A 19,181-nucleotide genomic window follows, 5' to 3' on the forward strand; every position below is an offset into this window, starting at 1 on the left:
TCACCCTGCTGGCCAGGCTGGTCTTGAACTCCTGCCCTCAGGTCCTCCACCCACTTTGGCCTCCCAAAGTGCTGGGATTACAGGCATGAGCCACTGCATCCAGCCAATTTTGTTATCTTTGTTATTTTCTTTATTCTGCTTGTTCTGGGTTTGTTTTGCTTTTCTTTTATAGATTCTTGAAGTGGGACTTAGATAATTGAGTTGAAATCTCTTCTCTTTTCTAATGAATGTATTTAGTGCTATCAATTTCCCTCTTAACACTACTATAGCTGTGTCCCATACATTTTTATATGTTACATTTTTAAATTTTAATTCAGTTAAATGCATGTTTAAAATTTTCCTTGATATTTTCCCTTTCACTCATGAATCATTTAAAAGTATTTTGTTTAGTTTGCAAGTGTTGGAAGATTGTCCCGTTATCTCTCTGTTGTTGATTTTTAGTTTGGTTCATTATGATTACAGAACCTACTCTCCATCATTTCAGTTATTTTAAATTTGTTGGCCAGGTGTGGTGGCTCGCACCTGTAATCCCAGCACTATGGTAGGCCAAGACCAGCCTGGCCAACATGGTGAAACCCTGTCTCTACTAAAAATACAAAGATTAGTGGGTGTGGTGGCACAGGCCTGTAATCCCAGCTTCTAGGAAGGCTGAGGCAGGAAATTGGCTTGACTTGGGAGGCAGAGGTTGCAGTGAGCTGAGATCATGCCACTGCACTCCGTGACACAACATATTACCTATCTTAGTATATGTTCTGTGGGCATTTGAAAAGTATATGTATTGTTGTATATATGTATGTATGTATGTAAACATATATGTAAAGTATATGTTGCTGTGAGTGGAGCATTCTATAAATGTTGATTAGATACTATTCCTTGGTGTCATATTTAGTTCTTGTACATCCTGGCTTATTTTCTGCCCAGTTGTTCTCACAATGATTGAGAAGTTGTTGAAGTTTCCATTGTTGAGTTCTGCTTTCGATTCTATCAGTTTTTGCTTCACGTATTTTTCAGCTCTGGTATTTGGTACATCCAGAATTATTAAGTCTTCTCGAAGGATTTGCACTTTATCACATATAGGGTGCTCTTCTCTCTTTGGCAATTTTCTTTGCTCTGACATCTACTTTACCTGATATTAGCATAGCTGCACCTGCTTTATTTTGTTCAGTGTTTCTTTTCTCCCCTCTATTCTGCTGTTAAGCCCATTCAGAGTTTTTTCTTTTTTCTTTTTTTTTAATAAAGAAGTATTTTATTTTGCTGCAAAGCTGTTGCTTCACTGTATAAAAATAGCACCAGCAAATGCAGTGTATTGCAAAATTAAGGTAGTGTTATTCTTCATCTGACACTGTACAAGCAACAAAAACTCCTTCACTCCCAGTTATTTCCAGTGGACAGATCATTAAGTATTTCACCCCAAATCCACGTATGGATGTACACTAAGTTACAATATCATATAAGGCTTAAGAATAACAACATTATCTCTGGATTATGTAATTTTTATAACTAGTTTTTAACATGGATAATTTCATGAATTCTGAATACTAAAGCCTAGTCTAAAAATCATAGGATATTGTGAAAAAGACATGTATTATGTTTATGTATAATCATTAGAAAGTTAAAGGGCATTGTCTTTCAATAGCAGGGTCAACAATAGATTTTTCCCCATCAGTAATGCTAAAAGTTGCTATTCTAAGTCTTCTACCCACCACTAATTTAAGACAACTCTGCTGGGTTGCCTTAAATCCTACTGGTTTATTTAGCGGTTCCATTTTCACTCCTCAATAGATTTTATGTATTTCTCATACGATTCTTCACTCATAAGTCCATCTAGTTCTGAAGGGTTACTCAGTGTCGTCTTGATCAGTCAACCATCTTCACAACAAGATTTGTTTACAAGTCCTGGATTTTCTGCAAGAGCTTCATTAATTTCGGTGACTTCTCCTGATAAAGGAGAATAAAGTTCACTAGCAGCTTTCACACTTTCCAAAGCATCAAATTCATCGTTTATTCAATTTTGTCCCAACTTCAGGCAGACTACAGTAAACAACATCTCCCAACGCTTCCTGTGCAAAATTGCTGATTCCCACTGTTCCAACACCGTTTTCTGTTGTTATTCATTCATGTTTCTCTGTGAATTTACGCACCGAAAGCAGAGCGGGTCCCGTGCGCAGCTTCCGGACGGCGCCCGCCCCCAGCTGCCAGGGCCTCGGCGGGCAGGACGCGGCGGGTGACCGGACCGCGCGCAGGGTGCAGAGCACAGCCCGCAGGTTCCGCGCCGCTCGCAGGCCATGTTCGCAGGGTTACCCGGGTCGCGGCGCTACGCCTCGGCCACCCGCACGGGGAGGTGGAGTGGGGCCCAGAGTTTTTTCTTTACATCATCTATTTCTTAGATGAGTTTTTCTAATTATTTTCATTTGTTTCATGCATGTTCCAATAGTTTGTTAAAATATGGGCCAGGCGCGGTGGCTCATGCCTGTAATGCCAACACTTTGGGAGGCAGGTGGATTGCTTGAGGCCAGAAGTTTGAGACCAGCCTGGCCAAAATGGATAAACCCTGTCTCTACTAAAAGTACAAAAAATTAGCCGCTCGTGGTGGTATGTGCCTGTAATCACAGCTATTCAGGAGGCTGAGGCACGAAAATTGCTTGAACCTGGGAGGTGGAGGCTGCAGTGAGCCAAGACCAGGCCATCGCACTCTAGCCTCGACAGGAGATCAAGAGTCTGTCTCAAAACACACACACACACACACACACAAAATTAATTAATTAATTAATTAATTAATTAATCATGGCTGCTTTAAAGTCTTTATCAGATAATCCTAACCTCTTTCTTTCTTTCTTTTTTTTTGAGACGGAGTTTCGCTCTTGTTACCCAGGCTGGAGTGCAATGGCGCGATCTCGGCTCACCGCAACCTCCGCCTCCTGGGTTCAGGCAATTCTCCTGCCTCAGCCTCCTGAGTAGCTGGGATTACAGGCACGTGCCACCATGTCCAGCTAATTTTTTGTATTTTTTTTTAGTAGAAACGGGGTTTCACCATGTTGACCAGGATGGTCTCCATCTCTTGACCTCGCGATCCACCCGCCTCGGCCTCCCAAAGTGCTGTGATTACAGGCTTGAGCCACCGCGCCCGGCCTAATCCTAACCTCTTTCTTATCTTAGTGTTGGCCTCTATAATTGTCTTTTTATTTTTTATCTAGTTTGAGATCTTCCTGGTTCTTTGTGTGATCAGTAATTTTTACTTGAAATCTGGATATTTTCCTATAATATGAACCTGTGGGTCTTACTTAAACTTTCTGTTTTAGCTGGCATGCCCTGGCACTTCTCTGGCAAAGGAAGGAGGGGTCACCGCCTTGTTACTTCCAGGTGGAAGTAGAAGCCTCGGTTCTCCACCTCGCCTCTGTCGACATCTGAGGTCAGGTGAGGCCCCTCCTTACTGCCGGGTAGATGTGGAAGTCCAGGCTGCCCACGTGGTGCTCATTGACAATCAGGAGTGGCCTCATTACCGGTTGTTGAGAATAAAATTCTCAGTTCCCTACTTGGACTTACCTGACTCAAAAGGGGTCTTTGGTGCCTTTTTACAGTCCTGCCAGAGTGTAAGTCTAGGCTCCACATTCAACCTCACCTGGGCTGGTGGTGATAGGGGCCATGGTCTTTTTCATCATGTTTTGCTGGAGTGGGACAGTTATTGTCTAAAAGTTTTCTGCCTTGCTAGGCTGCCCCTTTCCAGATTATTTGGCTAAACACATAAGGCCTTTATTGGGGCTGTATTTTTTTTTTTTTTTTTTTTTTTTGGTCTGCATGAATTATCTTGACTGAGCCACTGGCTTCTTCAGTTTCAAAACTGTGATAAATGAGGCAAAAAGAAAATCCAGGGAACTCACCACTGTGTCATTCTTCCGTCTGGAGAGCTCTCAGCAATTTTTCCTTCTCTGCGTCTTTCAGTTTCCTGTGTTTGTTTTATATATAAAATGTCGAGGGTTTTCAGTGGCACTTAGCAGGAAGAATAGAGAAGGGTGCTTCTATTTCGTTTCCTTGGAAGCAGTTCTCTCTCTGTGATTTTAATTTGCATTTCTCTAACGCCAAATGATGTTGAACATGGCCTCCTGTACTTTTGTGGCATCTGCAGTTCTCTTCCCTGAAATTCAACTACTATCTTAAACTTCATTCTTTCAACCTTCCAACCATCTTATTTCCTGCTTTGCTAACAGCAGATTTTTCTCTTCTCAAAGAAAATTGAAATCATCAAATGGGAATCTCCTCAAATTTCTAACACCAATCCCACAAATGAATCCAGATTTGTCCCCTTCAACCTTTCTATCCTGCTACATGGGGTCCTCCTCACTTCCTCTTCTCTGAACCCTAGGCCATTAATGATTGCTTATCTTTCCCATATATTTAATTACTTCTCAATCAACCTTTCCCATGAACATTTAAACTGGCTCAAGTTTCACTTTGTTAAACAAAAGCACACAGGACTTCCCCTCTCTTGTGTTATTTTGTTTCTCTCTTCTATCTCAGTCAAAGTTTCTCAAAACAAACACTTTATTTCTACTAAAAAAAAAAATTGTTTTTTAAAATAGAAGCAGTGTCTTACTCTGTTGCTTAGGCTGGTCTCAAACTCCTGGTCTCAAATGATCCTTCTGCCTCAGCCCAAGTGCTGGAATTACAGGTGTGTGCCTCCATGTCTGGCAAAACAAGCACTTGTATTTCCAGTCTGGCTTCTATTCTCTTCTCCTGACTGAAACAGCTCTTGCTCAGGTCAATGAAGGCCACCGAGTCACCAAATCCAGTGGGCATCTGTCCACCCATACTTTACTTGACCATTTTTTTTCCTTGAAATACCCTCTTCCTTCTACTTTGGGACACCCCCACTCTAGGTTTTCTTCCTGGTGCTCTGGATACTCATTCTTGTCCCCTTTGCAGACTCTTCCTCCCCACCAGGCCATTAAGTATAGTGGATTCCTCAAGGCTCTGTCAGGCTCTTTTCTCTCCTCCATCTAAAACCTTTCCCTGGGAAACCTCATCCACCACCATCGCTTCAGTTATCAGTTCCATAGCAAAGACTTACACATCGATATCCCCACCCAGACTTCTCTGAGCTGCAAAATCTCATATCCAATTGGCTTCTCTAAATCTCTACTTGGCTGTCACAAAGATACCTCAACCATAACAATCCCAGACAGAACCCATTACCTTCCCCCATAAGCCCAGTCACCTTCTGTTGCTCTTTTCTTCATTTCTACTGCTGCTACCACGGTTCAAGCCATCAACATCTTTCACCTGAATGTCCATAAATAGCCTTAATTGTACTCCCTGCATCCACTCCACCTGGATGGATGGATGGTTCTTTGTGCCAGAATGCCAAAATAGAAATTGGATTATATCAGCTTCTGCTTAAACCCTTTCAATATCTCCAGTTACAGTTAGCGTCAAGCCCCACATCTTTTTTTCTTTCTTTTTTTTTTTTTTGAGACAAGTTCTCCCTCTGTTACCCAGGCTGGAGTGCAGTAGCACAATAATAGCTCACTACAGCCTCAAACTCCAGGGCTTAAGCAATCCATCTTCCTTGGCCTCCCAAAGTGCTGAGGTTACAGGTGTTCACCACCATGCCCAGCTAAATATTTAATGTTTTTATTTGTAGATAGAGTCTTGCTGTGTTGCCCAAGCTGGTCTTGAACTCCTGGGCTCAAGAGATCCTCCTGCCTTGCCCTTCCAAAGTGCTTGGATTATAGGCTCACACCACTGCACCCGGTGAGCCCCAGATCTTCAACCTGGTCTCTAAGGGTTTCTGTGATCTGGACCCTATCTCTTGTCTAGTCTCATGTCATGTCATTCCCCCCACTTTCATTTATCACTTAAGCTCCAATGGCCTTCAGTCAGTGCCTTTACCCTCATCTCAAAAACACCCCAACTAAAAGGATGGGATTTTCTCAAACCTCAGCAATATGAAGGTCCAGAAAGTCAGAGGGGAAGCCATCTCCTGTTCTAAATGTGAACATTCTTTGCTTCGGGACCTTGAGTTACAATTCTGCTCCTCCCAGCACTGCCCATTTCCAAATCTGTCCTTCATGAATCCACGTGGAGGCTTTCACCACTGCCTGCCTGTTGTTTCTGTCTTCTGTCTCCTCTTCAGATCAATACACACCCAATGGATCGTGGCATTGGGCCATGACATCCTTATCAGCTTTGCTTCTGCGGCTCTGTTATGCTGAAGCATAGTGCTTAGTAAAACCATGCTACAATTCAGTCATGGAATAATGCCCCTTACACCCTGACATTCAGCCTCCCGTAGCCCCCTTCCCTTATATCCCCATGGGCAATTTTTCCCACCCAGCTCCGAACTTGAACATGGGAGAAATATGAGAATTTTTGTGCAAGATGTCTGTAGAAATTGATTTTTAAAATGACAATAAAAAATGTATTTAGGTGTAGGAGAAGCTTCTACTAAAAAATAGGTGAACAGATGGGGCTTGAGGGATTTTGTGATTATTACGTAAAGCCTGTACAGAGGAGAGGAATGCACTGGGAAGGAGTATCAGGATGTGAAGTAAGACCTTTCTGCTCTGCTGAGCCATTAGTTTTGAAAATAATTGTGCACGTACTATGCTTCAGGGCCTTCAGTGTTAAGAGGAGGACTTGTGTCACCTCCTCAGGGAATCCTTTCTGGATCCCTCCTGCTACTTTTGAGTTTCATCTTTTCTGAGTTCCCATTGTACTTTCCATTAGTTAATTTAATGAATTATTAATTTTATTAAGATATTTATATACCATAGAATTCATTCTTTTAAAATGTACAATTCAGTGGCTTTCAGTATATTCATAAAGTTATAAAATCATGACCACTATTTAATCTCAGAACGTTTTGAATATCCCCAAAATAGGCCTCATACCTGGTAGCAATCACCTCTCAAACTTCTGTTCTCCCAGCCCCTGGCAACCCCTAACTTACTTTCTGTCTATAAAATTTCCTATTCTGGACAATTTATATAAATGAAATAATTCAACATGTGATCTTTTGTGTCTGGCTTCTTTCAGTGTTTGTTGATATTGCAGCATGTATCAACACTTCATTTTTTTAACAGCTGAATGATATTTCCTTGTATGGATAAATTACATTTTACTTATCCATTCATCAGCTGATTGACATTTGGGTTGTTTCCACGTTTTGTCTATTGTAAATAATGTTGCTATGAATAGGTATACAAGACTTTGTGTAGAAATATGTTTTCAATTCTCTTGGGTATGTACCTAGAAGTAGAATTGCTGAGCAGATGATAATGGTATTTTTTTTATTTTTTGAGGAACTTTCAAATTGTTTTCCAAAATGCCATACGATTTAACATTCTTACTAGCAATGTATAAAGTTTCCAGCACATTCAGATCTTTGCCAACACTTATTATTATTACCTTTTTTATTTTTGCCATTCTAGTAGATATGAAATGGCATCTCATTATGGTTTTGATTTGCATTTCTCTAATAACTAACGATGTTGAGCAATTTTCATGGGCTTATTGGCCACTTGCGTAACTCTTTGGAGAAATATCTATACAAATTTCTTTGACCATTAAAAAACTGGTTATTTATCCTTTTTCTGTTGAAATATGAGTTTTAAAATATATTCTGGATACTAGTGACTTATGAGATATATAATTTCCGAATGTTTCCTTCAGTCTGTGGGCTGTTTTCATGTTCTTGAGTATTTTTTGAAGCACAAATGTTCTTAATTTTCAAAAAGTCCAGTTTAGCCATTTCTACTGTGTTTGGCTTGTGCTTTTGTTATTGTATGTAAGCAACCATTGCCTAAGCCAAGGTCATTAAAGTTTACGCCTATGTTTTCTGCTAGAGTTTTATAAATTTAACTTCAGTATTCTCACATATGTAATGCAGACAATAAAACTTTAGATCATAATATTTTAATCTCAGTATTGTTCAGAGGCTTGGATATGTTGACACATAGAAAGCTCATAATTAAAGGTTAGACTCTGATGTTTCATAATTATGAGTGTTTATTCTTCGTGCCTTCCTAACTTCAAGGAGTTCTTTAATCACTCCCTGTTTAACTCCAGCAAGGGTTGGCAAACACACCTGCTAACAGCAACTGATAAACAATGGTGTCTGCAGCTTTCTAATGCCTGAGCTTCTACAAAGGCCTTCTTTAAACCCAGGTAGGCTGAACAACAAGGTGCTCTATCCATGGGGCTCATGCAGTAAGAACACTGTGAACAGAGAACACCTGCTGCCTGTGGCACTGGCCAGGTGTGAAGAGAAGTACTGTGAATCCGTTTTCCTGGAAAAGTTGGGGCATTAGAACTAGGGGAAGGCAGGCAATCTCAGGACTTACCTAGAAAGAGATGCAACCCAGAGACTCCTAGAAAGCAAAGCAGAGTGCATTGAAGATTTCCAAGATGATAGTCCTGGGGGTGGAGGATTTTCCCCATTCACCATCTTAAACATTTGATAGGAGAAGTTATGCTAGGATTTATTTATGTTTCCTGGCATGTGTATTCTTTTTCCCAAAGAAAATGCTTTTTTTTTTTTTTTTTTTTTTTTTTTGGTGGAGGGAGATGAAGTCTTACTTTGTTGCCCAGGCTGGAATGCAGTGGCACGATCTTGGCTCACTGCAACCTCCACCTCCCAGGTTCAAGTGATTCTCCGGTCTCAGCCTCCCAAGTAGCTGGAATTACAGGCACACACCACCATTCCCATCTAATTTTTGTATTTTTTGATGAAGATGGGTTTGTATCATGTTGGCTAGGCTGGTCTTGAACTCCTGACCTCAAGTGATTTGCCTGCCTCTGCCTCCCAAAGTGCTGGGATTACAGGTGTGAGCCACCACGCCCAGCTGAAGTGTAAAGCACCTTCTTCCATTTGGAATTCAACCAGTGACCTAAGGATTGCTTCAGTTTTTTTTTTTTTTTTTTTTTTTTTTAAGTTTGAGAACAATTGATCTGATCCAACCCATCATAAATGAAAATGCAGCCCAGAAAAATTCAGTGACTCACCCAAAGTCACACAGGACAGGAGCAGTAAAGCTGGAACTCCAAAGCAGGTGTCTTTTCTCACCAGGAGACCAAGATTCTTTCTATCTCACCTGCTGCCTCCCTGTTAAGTCACTTCCCACAGCATCTGAAAAAGTCTTAGCATGTGCTGACTTGAGTCACAGAGTATCTTTGATTATAGATATATTGTCTCCAGGAACAGATTTATCTGATCATAGATGTTTGGATCTTCAGGGCATGGGGACTAGATTTAGGATCAAGACGATGAATTTCAAACTCAGGCCCTGGTGGATCTGAGGTTACCACGTAACCTGTGCACATCTCAACTTTTTCATCTGAAAAATGGGATTCTAAATTCTCTTCCTGCTACCTTTCTTTCATTGTTCTGAGGATTGCTCGAACAAAAGACATGAAAAAGATGTTTAATTGTAATGTATTCATTTAGATCTTCGTTTATTCCTTTAGTAGCAGAATATTGATGCTCATGGCTTTATTTGGTTTAGAGAATCACTAGTTCTAATCCTGTCATCACAGGGTTTTTCTTCTGACTCCTAAGCTGTCAGGGAGAGACTGTGCTAGTGGCTGAAAGTTTGTCACTCTGTCCTACACCTAGAGGACGTCATGTGATGTGGGTGACTCCACCCAGGACAACTCCCTTCAGCTCTTGCTCCTATTTCCAGATGCTCCCTAGACTCAGATACCTGAGGATCTAAGAGACATCTGTATTTACCCTACCCCAAGCCTGGTTTGTCTTTCTCATCTTAGTATATGGCACCTCCAAAACCCTAGGTACCATCCTGATATACTCCCATGTCCTCAAACCTCACCTCATTTACACATGAAAATAGGAATTTTCTCTTCAGCATCCATCCTGCCCTCCCCCACTACTCAGCCAACTATGTCATTTGTGTAACAGGACTGACTACATTCCTACCTTTATTGGCCCAAGTAAATTAAAATAATGTCACTCCCTTATCTATGGTGATTGTTTCCAGTAACTCCCATCTAAGCTAAGCTAATCAATCCATTGGCAACTGGGGATTAATGGGAGTATTAAGCCAACTATCATGTTAATTCTCCTGGAAACAGGAATTTGTTTAGAAGTTGTCCAACTGGCTGGTTGAGGTGGCCCATGCCTGTAATCCCAGCACTTTGGGAGGCTGAGGTGGGCGGATCACAAGGTCAGGACTTTGAGACCAGCCTGGCCAACATGGCGAAACCCTGTCTCTACTAAAAACACAAAAATTAGCTGGCACACTGGCAGGCACCTGTAATCCCAGCTACTCAAGAGGCTGAGGCAGGAGAATTGCTTAAACCCAGGAGGCGGAGGTTGCACTGAGCTGAGACCATGCCACTTGCACTCCAGCCTGAGTGACAAAACAAAACTTTGTCTAAAATAAAAAGTGGTCCAATCCAGCCCCAACTCAAGATTTTTGTTTTATGGTTGTTCAGAATGATGCTTGCTTCCTCCTATTCCTCCTGTATGTGAACAGAACCTACTCACAATCATGTATGTATATGTTCTTGGAGCCATCCTGCAGTTATTAATAAAGTCAGCATAAGGATGAATGGACACATAGGGAGTGGGAGAAAGAAAGGGTAGGCCTGAGAATCGGAAAAATAAAGCTGGAGTCCTGATCAAACCTTGCCTGAAGACTCCACTCTTCCACATTTCATTTGTGTGAATCTGTAAGTTGTGCTTATTTTTCAAAGACAGTTAGTATTTAGATTTTCTGTTACCTGAAATCAAAAGCACCCAGACTGATAAACTTACTTAAACCACTAGCAAGTCATGTAATATCTGTTTTCAAAACTGTACACCAAATCTGTCCATATCTCACTGTTACCGTCACCACCATCTAGTTCAAGGCAGCAGCATCTTTGGTCTGGACTTCTGGGCTATTGTAAAAATCCTTACTTCACTTTCCAGCCTCTACTGTTCAATGTAGCCCCCAAACAGCAGCCAGAGAGATCAGTTAAAAATGGAAACCAGATCTGGTTACTTTCTTGATAAAAAACCTTTCAAAGATTTTCATTTGCTCTTAAAATAAAACTCACTCTTCTCCTTCCCCGTCCCCGCCAGTCCTACTGGATGGACATGGCCCCTGTGTCTCCTGTTGCTTCTCTTTGGGCTCTCTGCCCCAGCCTCTTACCTCTTCGTGGTCCTTGAACAGCCATGCCCTTTCCCACTTGCTGTTCCCCCTGCCTGAAATATTTCCCTTTTGCCCTCACCTGACTGCTTTATTCTGAACCTTTAAGTCACAGCTCCAATATCACCTCCTCAGAGGTCTTTCCTGACCACCTCTCCCAGCTTCCCTATCTGATCCCTAGTTTATGTCCTCCAAAGTGCTTATCACATTTTGTAACGATCTCTTTTATACATTTGTTTATTGTCAGTACAAGGTAAGCCCCTCATGAGGGCCTTGTCTGTCTCGTTTAAACTTTGTCCCTGACTTATAGGTAGGCTCAAAAATATTTGTTGAATTGTCGTTGAATGTTGAACACCCAACAGCTGCTCTACAACAGGAAATGCCATAGGGAGGGGCACCCAGAGTGCCCCCAAGTGGCACTTTAGGCCTGGCATGGAGGTCTTCAGAGCTGAGTCCAATGACACAACTTCAAACATTGATCTGAATCATCTGGCAGGTCAGAGACAATGAACACCCAGTCAGAGGCTGGGAAGTGACAGAGGGGCAGCTAGGATCATAATCTGTTGCTTTGGCTGAACACACTGCAACTTCAGTAACATCGATTTACTTGGGAGTTTGTCAGAAATGCACCCTTGGGCATCCCAATACTTTGGGAGGCCAGGGCAGGTGGATCACGAGGTCAGGAGATCAAGACCATCATCGCTAACACAGTGAAACCCTGTCTGCTAAAAATATGAAAAATAGGTGGGCGTGGTAAAACATGCCTGTAGTCTCAGCTACTTGGGAGGCTGAGGCAAGGCAAATTGCTTGAACCTAGGAGGTGGAGGTTGCAGTGAGCCAAGATCGTGCCACTGCACTCCAGCCTGGCGACAGTGAGACTCCATCTCAAAAAAAAAAAAAAAAAAAAGAAGAAGAAGAAGAAATGCACCGTTGATCCCTACTCAGGCCTACTGAAGCAGAGTCTGTGTTTAACAAGATCCCAGGTGATTTGCGTGCACCTAAGAGTTTGAGACATGCTTCCTACAGCATCCTAGATTGCACTGCCTGCATTGATAACCAAAAATCCCTGTGCCCGGAGGCAGAAACCAAGCTTTCTCATTTACTGTACAACCTTAAGCAGTATTTTTAGCCTCTTATGCTTTAATGTCTCCACTAAAAACCCTGGCCCTATTATCTTGTAGAGGATATCATGATGATAAAATGGAAAGACTTGGGCTGAGGCTCTCCGGCTGACCTATGGTCTTTGGAATTTGGAGGGACTAGTAAGGGAAAGATGAGAGCAAGCCAATGAACAAGAGCAAGTGAAGAGGAATGAACGTCTAGAGAGAAATATATATTCATAAAGAACAGCAAACAATGGCCTCAGAGATAACTCAGAGTGAAGCTCAGCTGAATCACTCTTCATGAAACAGAACTGTTCATACCATCTCCCAAAAGCGGTGTTTCCCACTCATGGCTGCATATTAGAATCACCTGGGAGCTTAAAAAGCCCAAGCCCGCCAGCCTTTTAAACCTATTACATCAGAATCTCTGTACCAGGGACCTAGACAGCTATAACTGTAAAGCTCTCTGGTGCTTCTCAAGTTTTAAGGTGTGCACCAACCACCTCTGGGGAGTTGCTAAAATAAGGATTTGGATTAAGGAGTTCTGAGCTGGGCCCTGAGACCTGAGGGCCCAAAACATTTCTTTTTTAATTATTGTATTTTATGTATGTATGCATTATGTATGTATGTGTGCATTTACAGAGACAAGGCCCTGCTATATTGCCTAGGCTGTTCTTGAGCTCTTGGACTCAAGTGATCTCCCACCTCAGCCTCCCAGAGTGCTGGGATTACAGGCATGAGCCACCGCGCCCAACCCTGAGACATTTCTAGCGAACTCCTAAATGACGTTGGGGCTTCTGGTGCAGGGACAACACACTGAGTCACCAGGCCCCAGGTGATTCAAATGTGCAAACACAGTTGAGAACTGTGATTTTGAGAATGTTGCGGGGATTAAATGATGGAGTAGTTGGGACACCTGTGGTGTGTAATTGCCCTTCAATTATGGTAATTCTCCTACACACCCTTTTCTTGAGTGAGAGTAGATGATGAAGTCCCTGATGGAACGTATCTAGTATCAATTGAGCACCTACCATGTACCATGTGCTTTAAAGTATGTCACCCAAATGGGTCCATTTTGTGGATGTGGAACAAACTCAGAGATAAGAAATTTGTTCAAACTTTTTTAGACATTTGTTAAAAAATACTATTCAAAAACACTGTGAAAGCATGGTAAATACTTTATTCAGGACCATTGCTATAGGTGTAGGGACAGCTGCAATGGAATGTTGCATTGGGCGAGAGAGATGGACAAGTGGGGAGTAACAGCCCAGGAGCAGGGTGTGGTTTGCTGAATGGAAATTTACTAAGACAAAACATCAAGAATAAAGGGGATTCTGGCTGAACCTATCAAACAAGATTCTTGTGAAAGACAGGCCAGGGTGATCAGAGATCACCTGGGGGATGGGACAGATTGAAAAACGTGATCAGATATTGAGGGATTGATGGTTCTTGCTAAACTAACTTAATAGGGTTCTTTGCTACAACTGGGTGTTACAAGTAAGTGCATAGATGGGTGTAGGAGAAGGTTCAAGAGCCTGACTCAAATTTGGTCAAGCAGAGAATCTTTGTCACATTGAATAAATGGTGAATCCTGGATTCATGCCCAGGGCTTTCCAACACCCAAGCTGAGCCCTTTTCAATCTGCCAAGCGGGCTGTGATCTAGAAGGCGAAGGCGGTGCATGTGTTGGACAGCTGCAGAGGGCAGAGCAGCTGAGCTGAGGATGCTGTGCAGGGGACAATGGAGGCCATTGTGAGAGCTGCCAGGTGGAGGGAGGGAAGAGCAGGTGTGTGGTGTTGGGCCAAGGAGCAGCTTAAGAGGGGAGCAGCAAGTTATCTCAACCAGGAACAGAGGGAAGACTTAAGGATTATGTCTCTGGCCTTCATCCAGGGCTTTTTGAGGCCTCGTTACCTTAGAAACACTGCTCACAATTGCCAAATGTCATTTTTTCTGCATCTGCCTGAGGTGTGGGCAGCTTCTCTGGACCCTCTTGCCCCACACCCCATAGTATGCAGTGTGCTTCCACGTATGATTGCAGCATCGGGGTAATCATCACCACTTTTCAGGTGAACAATCCCAGATAGGAGAAATCCAGGGACTGCCCTGACTTATCAGTCAGGCAAAGACAAAACTCAGACCCAGAACTCTTATAGAAATGCTGTGGTGTGCGGGGCTTTGGAGGCCTCCATTTGTCTAGAAAGTCAATGGCTGTTCTATAGGCAGAGAAAAGGGACTGATTCCACGGGGCCGTCAAAGACTCCTCTGGCCAATGGGCATGACATTCTGTTTCCTTTAAGAAAGATGTGGAATCATGTCATCATTTGAGGTAGAAACAGCTAAGCATCAGGCTTCTGTACCATGGGCAGGCAAAGGGAAGCGTGTCATAAATCCTTCAGGAATCAATTATCCATCCAAGCAGCCTTGCCAGGAGACCCCCAGCTCTGCAGAGAGGCACTACCATCAGGGTGGGTGGCTCAGGATGCATCGATCATTGAGAGGGCACTGCCACCTCGTGGTACCTGCTGAGCACTGCTCCACCCTCACGTTCTCTGGGCCCCAGTGAGTGTTTATGCATGTCAGATCTCTGCTTTTCCCTCCTTCTCTCTTCTTTTACCTTAGATGACAGGACAGATAGTAGTGACATTTACATAGATAGGAAACACAAGAAGAGAGGCAGTCGTGGTGGGAAGGAGAGTGAGCTTGTATTTGAGAGAATTGGACTGGGGGGAACAGCGGATATTCTATTAATTTTGTGGCAAAAAGAAAGATATGAATAAATTAGACCAAACCCTTTGCCAATTTATTTATTTATTTATTTATTTATTTATTTATTTATTTTGACACGGTATCTCCCTCTGTCACCAGGCTGGAGTGCAATGGCACAATCTTGACTCACAGCAACCTCCGCCTCCTGGGTTCAAGCAATTCTCCTGCCTCAGGCTCCTAAGTAGCTATGATTACAGGAGTATGCCACCATGCCCAGCTAATTTTTGTATTTTTAGTGGAGACTGGGTTTCACCATGTTGGCTGGAGTGGTCTCTATCTCTTGACCTTGTGATCTGCCTGCCTCAGCCTCCCAAAATGCTGGGATTACAGGTGTAAGGCATCATGCCTGGCTGCCAATGAATTTTTTTATCTATGTAGAAAATTTGCAGAATCCCTTTTCCCTTTAAGAGGAAATATAGGCTGGGCATGGTGGCTCATGCCTGTAATCCCAGCCCTTTGGGAGGCCGAGGCGGGACTCTGAAGTCAAGAGTTTGAGACCAGCCTGACCAATATGAAGAAACCTGGTCTCTACTAAAAATACCAAATTAGCCAGGCTTGGTGGCAGATGCCTGTAATCTCGGCTAATCAGGAAGCTGAGGCAGGAGAATCACTTGCACCTGAGAGACAGAGGTTGCAGTGAGCTGGGATTGTACCATTGCTCTCCAGCCTGGGCAACAAGAGTGAATTTCAATCTCAAAAATAAAGATGTGGCAGGGGGAGGAATACAGATACTGTATAGTTCAGGTGATATCTAATTGATATCTACTTTTTTGCTAGCCAATCAAATGCACAGCCCTTTCCCTCCCCAGGAGAATTGTGCCAGTGAAGGTCTGGGGAAGGGCCCAGTCCTTTACCTTGGTTACAACTTGCTACTTTATTTGTGATGTCAGGTCCATTTGGCAATAGGCAGAGCCATCTTTCCCAGAGAGAAGATGAGGTGGGTGATAATATTCTACTGTCCTTACATTTCTTTGCAAAATAAATATATTCTAGAGTCAATGGATCTTAGAGTGGGAGGAATCTTAGATGCCAAATTTGGTGACTTTTAAATTGGGTTTTGTACAATCCTAGGGTTCTGCAGAAGTGGCACTGGGTGTTCTGGGGCTGGGGGTACCAGCTGGGCTGTCGGTCCCCTCCACTATCATCTGCTTTAATGATGAGCTTTGATGTAACATTATATTAGTTTATTAAAGCTGCTATAACAAAATACATAGACTGGGTGGCTCAAGCGACAGAAATTTATCTCGCATGTTTCTGGAGGCTGGAAGTCCGAGATCAAGGTGCCGGCGGTGTTGGTGTCTGGTGAGGGCTCTCTCTTTGGGCTGGGCCAACTTTTCACAGTAAGCTCACATGGTCTTTCCTGGACGTTTGTGTGGGGTGGGGGAAGAGAGAGTTCAGGCTCTCTGGTGTCTCTTAAGGACACAATATTATGGGATCAGGCCTCCACTGTTATGCCCTCATTTAACTGTATTTCCAGTACAGCCACACTTGGCTTTAGGGTTTCAACATAGGAATTTCAGGGGACACAAACATTCAGTCAACCACAAATATCTAGTGTGGAGAAAAAAATTTTGATAGTGTTTGAGAACCTTCTCCTGTGTCAGAGCCCCCAGGGACTGAGATGATGGAGGGGATGGACCAGAGCCGGTCTTGACCCCCAAGGCTACCCAGCGAGGGGACAGCAGGGCCTGGTCACACCACAGGAGTGCATGTTATGGGGCCCTCCTATGTGGATTGCAATTTAGGGAAAACTCTTCTTAGAAATAATGGTGGTTTGCTTACACAGGGCTATGTGGTTTAAAAAAGAGCGTGAGAGAAAGAAAAGAAAAAAGAAAAAAAAAAGTGGTTCCCAAGTCAAATAGAAATTTTTAAAAATCCAGAATGGGGCTAAAATTGGCTACGTATTGAAAGTCAGTTGGGGATTATTCCCTTGAAATACAATTAAACCAAGTACACAATGAAGCACAGAGTGCACGCTGAATTTATCTAGAGCAGGTGTCCCCAAACTACGCCCGTGGGCCGCATGCAGCCCCCTGAGGCCATTTATCTGGCCTCCCGCCGCACTTCAGGAAGGGGCAACTCTTTCATTGGTGGTCAGTGAGAGGAGCACAGTATGTGGCGGCCCTCCAACGGTCTGAGGAACAGTGAACTGGCCGCCTGTGTAAAAAGTTTGGGGACGCCTGATCTAGAGCTTGGGATAAGTGTTTAGTTTTGTGGTAAGGACTTATAGAGATTTTAAAGGAATCTTCTGGGCTATCTTGATAACACTTATTATTACACCTGATTCCACTTACTTGGACACAGCTGTACTGTAATTCCTACCTTTGATTTCCTAGCTATTGTTAACACCTGTATTTTACTCACAAATGTAATGAAGAGATAAAGAGACAGTGGACATTTTCCAGCAGTATCTGGAAAGGATCTTGGTACTGCGTCGTCACATCAAGCACGTGTCTGACACACAGCAGCTGTTTGGTAGATACGTATTGGATGGATACGTGCATATGTCAGAACTAAGTGACACAGACAGGGATTTGAGGTGAAATGGATGCTGGCTTACAAATGACGAACTGATTGCTGGAGGTGGCATTTTCTGGTGCTTGGTGCTTGCTGGTTCTGGACGTCCACCTGCCTCCTGGTGGCCCCTTCCAAGTCCAGTCTGTGGGTCTGCGTTATCAGTGTGTTCTTTAGTGTAGAGTGTGGCTAGAGGCCAGGGCAAGGGAAGGTTGGGCAGATTCTCCGAGCCTCCGATGAAGATGCCCTGAGTCCTTGTGCTCTGCAGATGAGGTTCTGGCACCGTCTCTGCTGTTTTCACACTTATTTTTTCCTTCCTGACTTCTCCGGACTCGGTCTTCACACCTTGCTCTTGTTCCCTTTCCATCTGCGGCCGCAGTTCTCCAGGGCTGCACGGAACTTGGAGAGAGCATTGTGGTGTCTGTGATGACTGACGTGGGCACCTTGTTGGTGTGTCCCCCTAAAACTCACTGTGTCTGCAGGGGGTGGCATTAAAGGGACACAAGTGAATGAAGAAAAAAGACCTAGGGATGCCCAAGAAAGGGTGAGCAGTTGCTCCAGAGGAGCCTGGGAGGGAGGCAGGAGAGGAAGTCTGGTGGGAAGGACATTCAGCAAAGTCAGACTGACGGGGCTTATCTATTTCTCCCCTCCGCTCTGTGGGACGAGCTTGCCTTCTCCTGCCTCCATGGTCCTGGGTCAGCTGCGCCTTCTCATCAGACTTCCTCGGTCACCTTGTCCACCATCTCCATTTCCCCGCAGGACCCCGGGTCTCACTCAGGACCCTGCACTCGCCACGTCTGCTCGCAAAGTGCTGACTCTGTAGGAGCTGCTGATATACATTCAGGGGCTCCTTCGTATATACATAATGGGGACTCCTGAGTTAGTGTCACAAACCCATGGGCTCTGCAAGGAACACACAACCACAGCCAGGGACAAACACTGAAGGAGGTAGAAGTAACATTTGTATTTACATGTTTCTGTGATTCCAAAAGTGGTACATATTCATTTAGAAAACCAGCAGAGAGCTTGAGGGCTGTGAATCCATCACTCTGAGGACTGGGCAGAGCAAAGTAATCCTGAGAAGGATTTAGGCCTCTGGGGGCTGTGGTCTAACTTCTGCCAGGCCAAGTGCCAGGGATGGGCAGCCTTTGATTCCTATCCACGCTCAGTGACTGTGCCAAGGGCCCGCCTGGACTGAGACAGGATTCAGCCACTCCCTTTGTCTTCTTTTCCCAGGGCAGCTGAGTTGCTTAAAGGAAGGCAGGGGTGCAGGGGAGGCTGTGGGGCGGGTGGGAAGGAGGGCAGAGGAGAGGCCCTGCACGCAGTGTCTGTTCACAGGGCACAAAGATCCTAAACGTGCTTGGGAATATGGGCAGAAAAGCCCGAAGGTGATGAGTCTCTCCAAGCCCAGCCCGTGAGTGGGAATTGGGGGTGTGGGCAGACACGGGGTTCTGAAGTGAGTAGCTTCTGGCGGGACTGGTCATACCGCACCAGGTGCTGCTTCAGCCCTTCCCATGTCCTGCCAACCCAGGCCAGGGTGGCCATGCCCAAGCCCACCTTTCCCTCCTCCAGGAAGCCTTGGGGATGCAGGGCTTGAGCTTAAGCCATCCCTGAGAGCAGCCTGGCCAAACTGCCTTCCTCCCTGCCTCTCC

At 44.0% G+C, this 19,181-nt stretch overlaps 1 pseudogene; it reads right to left on the minus strand.

The window, feature by feature from the left end:
- Positions 1–1,753: 1,753 nt before the first annotated feature.
- LOC101054182 (glycine cleavage system H protein, mitochondrial pseudogene) lies at positions 1,754–17,896 on the minus strand (annotated as a pseudogene).
- Positions 17,897–19,181: the final 1,285 nt, after the last annotated feature.

Source organism: Saimiri boliviensis, chromosome 12, assembly GCF_048565385.1.
Source record: "Saimiri boliviensis isolate mSaiBol1 chromosome 12, mSaiBol1.pri, whole genome shotgun sequence".
In the NCBI taxonomy this organism is placed as follows: Eukaryota; Metazoa; Chordata; class Mammalia; order Primates; family Cebidae; genus Saimiri; species Saimiri boliviensis.